Raw genomic sequence first — 6,000 nt, 5'->3', positions numbered from 1 at the left:
CCCCAGCAACACAGTTATACCAATATAGGCCTGTAGTGTAGACCTGGCCTCAGCCTTTCATCAGGCCTAGCTGCTCCTGACTTAATTAACTGCCTTCCAGCTAGTTAGGGAGTTAACTAGTAGGTCAGTGTTGGTTCATTCTCTTCAGTGGAGCCTATCTCCAGTAGACTTGGCATCTGATTCCCTGTAAAGAGCCAGCCCTGTGACAGAAACAAATGAACTGGTGCCCATTATGGGTGGCCTTCTGAACTGAGTAGGTTGCAGAAGGTTCTGGATACTGGCTACGCAGCTGGGCAATCTGTTTATGAAACACACTGTCTTGCCGCAGAAAGGTATTCTAGCGAGTTGAAGAACTGCCAGGGTGGGAGAGGGTAAAGAGAACAGCTCATGCAAAAGAACTCCCTATGCCACCCACACCCCAGAACCCATATCTTAGACCTGTTTTACCCTCCCTCCCCAACTACATTGCCTTTAAGACTCCCACAATCCTAGGGATAAGGCAATCCCCTTGCACAGCCTTCTCTGTACATTTTAACACCTCATATTTCTGTATTTTTCTTGTAGCCAGAAAAGTGAGTTGAATATATTCTGGGTATCCATTAAGGTAAACCTCACATGGTTAACAGTGTATAACATAAAGACCAATGTATCACAATGGATAGTTTTAATTTCAGAATTTTCCCTCATTCTGCCTTATTTTCACTCTCAATATATACTTTATTCCTGAGAATGTCAATATTGAAAGAGTCAAATAAAAGATCAAAATATGAATTCATAAATGCAAAAGGACTGTAATTACAAATAAGATGTAAAAGGGTATAAATAGTGTTCTAGAAAATTATTTATAATAAATGTATTTTGTGGGAAATAGGCAATTAAATTGATCATTCTAATGGCAAAGAGATTATGTTAGTTGAAATTAGTGTATCCAGATTCTACAATATTTTCTTATCAAGTAAAATAAACACACAATTTGCTGAGCAATGTGATGTTATCCAAACAGAGTTTGGCAAGAACAATGGTTTGACGATAACTATTTTCACACAAACAGTGCCATAAGAATCTGAATTTGAACTTTTTGAATGAGTTATGTCATCCCTATTTTTAGTGATCTCTGTACTTAAAGTTCTTTCCCAAAATCGAGAGGAGTTCTAACAAGATTTGACTGTGACATTATTTAGGCTTATGTTTTCAGATCATACACTGAGTCTTAGGCTAGATCTACATACCAAATTACTGATGTAACCAAAAGCGTGTTTTGAACTCAGTTATACTGGTACTAAGTCCAGTGTGGACGCTCATAATTTGATTTAATCATGACTTATATTGGTTTAGTTGAGGGCAATTCCTTACAGACATAAACTGAATAGACACAATAGATATAAACAGAATTACGGGGGCCCTCACAAGGCTTTGCACCAGTTTAAATAAATTTAAAAACACTCCTTTAGTTAAACCACTGCAATGTCTACGTGAAGACCAGGCCTCCAGCCCCAGTCCTACAAACCATTCAAGCAGGCAGGCCTCTTTGTCTGCATGGAGGAAGTGTAGGATCAAGGCCTTACTGAGGTGCACAAGGCTGTGTGGATGCTCTATTTTCAATTTAAACCAGTTTTACTTCTGTTTTGCTATGCTTACGCTACTGAGCCTATGTCGTCATAGCCGCTTAGTGTAGATGCCTGATACGCGGAGAGAAGGGGTTTTTCTGCCAGCATAAGAGGAACACTCCGCTGAATGTTGTTAGCTACGTTGACAGAAGTGCTCTTCTGTTAACATAGCTGTGCCTACACTGGGGTTTTTGTCACTATAGCTGTGTTACTCAGGGGTGTCCTTTTTCACACCCATCACTCTGGGTGTCAGGTGAAGCTTCCCCTTGGGGAGACTAGCCCCTGCCCCATCTCTTCTGACTGAGGCCCCACCCCCTACTCACTGCCCCCCTCCCCATGGTCCTGGAGAGTGCAGATGCTGAAACCTCAGCCCTGGCCAGAGCTTCCAGCCCGGAGCCCCTCCCCAGTTCCACTCTCGGCCCCGCCCCCATGCTGCCACCACTCTGCCTCTTTCCCCTGAGGCCCTGCCCCCCGTTTGCTCCTTTCTCCCCCCCACCCCCACTGCGGCCCTGTAGTGAAGCGAGACTCACTGGCATGGTGCCTCCTGCTGGTTGTCTTGGGAATTAGCTCTCCAGCATACAGAGCGCCTTTTTTCTAGGAGTGGGGTAACTGCCCTGCTACAGGCCCCAACACTGGAAAAGCTCTGGGCTACAGCGGAGAGTTAGAGCTCCTTCAGGCCTGGGGCCCCCAAATTGGCCGAGGCCCATGCAGTAATCTGCCACTGACCCCCCTTCTCCCAGCAGCACAAGGTTTGGGAATCTTAGTCTCCCCCAGCCTCCATTATGTACCACCCATGCCCATCACCAACATAGCTATGCTAATATAAGTTTTAAGTACACCTCTACCCTGATATAACGCTGTCCTCAGGAGTCAAAAAATCTTACCGCATTATAGATGAAACTGTGTTATATTGAACTTGCTTTGATCCACTGGAACTTGCAGCCCCGCCCCCCCCCCCCCCCCGGAGCGCTGCTTTACTGCGTTATATCCGAATTTGTGTTATATCAGGTTGCATTATATTGAGGTAGAGGTGTATGGACCAAGAACTGGTTTAAGCTAAATTGCAATAAGCCACTCCTAAACCAAAACTAGTGTCCACATAGGGCTTTGCTCTTATTTAAGATCATACTTTTGGATAAAACAGTGCAATGTTTTCATATAGGCAAGCTCTTGGTGTCTTATCCAGTCCTACTCTCTCCTGTCTGCTCCCACCCAGGGAAATACCCCTCAATTAAAATTATCATAAGACTTTAGTTTATTTAGATTTATCAAAAGACAATAAAGGTGCTTGTCCTAAGCTCCAGCCACATTTGACAATTAAACATAAAAATCTGCCAAGTAACCAATGACGAAACCTGCAGCAACTGACCAGCCCTAACAGCAATGGGAAAAAATGTAGGGGGGAAATATTTCACCCTCCCAAAAAATCAACTCATAAGCAACATCTTCCCAAATGACTACAGGTGTCAGATTGCCTTGGGATCACACTACAAAACTCTGATCTGCTAATAGATATAGATAGGTGACTGCCAGATATGCAGACTCAGAGTTACAGAAAAGACAAGTGCTCCTAGATAAAACTGGGGGTATTTTAGAAGAATTTGGGACATTCTCTAAGGTCCCAATCATGCACTGAGCTCAGTGTGGGCACGGAGTTCTACCCATGCTGAGCTCATTCCGGGATTGGGACTAAATGACTGACAGATGGCTTGAGATTGGTACCTTGCACTAACTGTGACTACCTCATTTAGGATTTGAGAAAAGAGATCATTCAGATTCAACACAGAGACCAAAAGAACATACATTTCTCCTTATGATCGGTAAAGTCCAATTCTCAGTGTATACGAAAGATAAAAGATGACTTAATTAAGTTCAGTGGCTGAAATGTACTTATTGGCATGTACTTATGTACTACTATTTTGTCTGTGATGACACTCTCTATATGGAAAAATTTAGAAGTATAATTCTTGATGATTTTGTATAACTTTGTCACTAACCAACCTAAAATAAACAAAAAAAAATGCTTTTAGGAAGCTTATGCCATTTCTTGTTACAACCATTTGCCACTTTCTGTTTGAGATCCACTGATGTTTTCTATGCACCAGAAGAGGTCATCATACTGCAATTTATTCCTTGGAAAATTCATCTAAACACAAACATTGTCAATAGTTCCCTACATCAGCCTCTAGGGGGGACTCAGTCTCCAAAGCCAGGCAAAATTGTGAAAGGGTTTTGTCATGTAATTTAACAACTGCTATTGCATGCCTGTTCATTTAACCCTTATGTCCTATACTGCAGGAAGAGGGATGAACAAATTTAAGACATTGACATTATGCACACTACAGCAATCTTCAAAGACAGCCTCATCTCTTTACAAAAATTGAATACAGTAACTGTCACTTAACGTTGTAGTTATGTTCCTGAAAAATGCAACTTTAAGCGAAATGATGTTAAGGGAATCTAATTTCCCCATAAGAATTAATGTAAATGATGGGGTTAGGTTCCAGGGAAATTTGTTTCACCAGACAAAAGACTATATTATACACACACACACACACACAGTATAAGTTTTAAACAAACAATTTAATACTGGTACACAGTGATGATGATTGTGAAGCTTGGTTGAGGTGGAGGAGTCAGAGGGTGGGATATTTCCCTTTGTGCTAAATGATGAACTAGCAATTGGCTGAGCCCTCAAGGGTTGACTCTCTCACTCTACAAGGCAGCAGGAATGGAGGGAGATATGCACATTTCCCTTTTAAGTACACCGCCTTGGTAATTAGATCAGCCTGCTGAGACTACAGCTGCTGCAAGCTCCCTCCGTCCTGAGCCCCGCTCTATGGAAGATGGGGTAGCAGGAGCGGGGGGAGGGGGACACCCTGACATTAGCCCCACTCTTAGTCACAGCTAATTAGTCACAGCAAGCAGGAGTCTCGGGGAGCAGCTCCAAGGCAGAGGGCAGGAGCAGCACATGGCAGTGCGGGGAGGGACACAGCTGAACTGCCTGCAGTTGCTGCACAGGGAACTTAGGGGAGCAGGGAGCTGATAGGGGGCTGCCAGTCCACCCTGGTTCCAAGCCCCCCAGCTAGCTGCAAGGGGCTGCTCTTCCTTCAAGCAGTAGACAAAGCAGGCGGCTGCCAAATGACAGCGTTACACAACTGTAAACGAGCATGTTCCCTAATTGATCAGCAAAGTAACAACTAAACAACGTTAACTGGGACAACTTTAAGTGAGGAGTTACTGTACATGATTCATGTCCAATAATACTAAACCTTATATATGCTACTTTGTTCATTGAATCTACAACATATAAACATTCATGGGCATTGACGTGTGTGCATATATATTAAAACATTAAAGTTAACAGGAGTACAATGAAACTATGTTCATTGCTCAAGGAGGATGACTTACAATGGTTGGGGAAGCATACCTTTGAATTTCCTGCCTTTTCTGAGATTAAAAATCTCAGTTGTAGAGTTGCATAGCAGTCATTTACCTTGGACACCAGTCCTGAGCTTAAAGTAAAAATCTATTCAACTTTGTAGCATATCAAGAGCCTGCTAATTCTCTTGACGGCTGAAAGAAGGAGACGCTGCTGCTGCTGCTGTCTGGAGTATCTTCATGCCTGTAAATGTGGCTTCTACTGTTTGGTAGCAAGGGAAGGCAACACTTGAGTCAAAAGGCAGAAGAAATCAACAATCAGAAGACTCCTGCTATAGAGAGCAGACACCCTGTTACCCAAGGCCCACAGCCAGCCAGGAGGAGGAAGGCCTTGTCTACATGGGAAAATGCACCAGTTTAATTTAAATCAGTTTTTAAGCCAGTGCAAAAGGCTGAGTAGACACTCTTTGAATCCTTCCACTGGCTTCCCCTTCTCTATAGCACCAAACATTCACTTTCAAGGCCCTTCACAGTCAACCCCCACCCTACCTATCATCTTTTATTCTCTCTAGAGCTGTCAATACCTGCCTCCAACTGGCCTGTGATGCCAGCCCCAACTGCTCACTTGTTACATTTTCAAACATCTTCATGCTTTCTCCCAGGCTGCCCTTCACACCTGGGCAGTGCTCCCTGTAAAAATCTGCAAAGCTACTTACCTTCAAATCCCTCCTCAAAACTCTCCTCTGCCGGGATGCCTACCAAAATCTTGACAACGGTTAGGCTGCCAGTGTGCAAAGAGCACTGGCTGTCACACTAAGCAGTGCTGTCTCATTGTTTCTTTGTAGTCTTCCATCTGTCTGTACCCATCTGCTATCTCTTGTCTTATACTTAGATTGTAAGCAGAGACCTTCTTTGGGATGTGTTTGTAAAGCACCTAGCACTATGGGGTCCTGGTCCATGATAATACAAATTATAAATAATAGCCATAATTTTCCAGTTTAATTAAAACCTA

The sequence above is a fragment of the Mauremys mutica genome, chromosome 1 (assembly GCF_020497125.1).
Source record: "Mauremys mutica isolate MM-2020 ecotype Southern chromosome 1, ASM2049712v1, whole genome shotgun sequence".
In the NCBI taxonomy this organism is placed as follows: Eukaryota; Metazoa; Chordata; order Testudines; family Geoemydidae; genus Mauremys; species Mauremys mutica.
Note: the sequence above shows the minus strand (reverse complement) of the source record.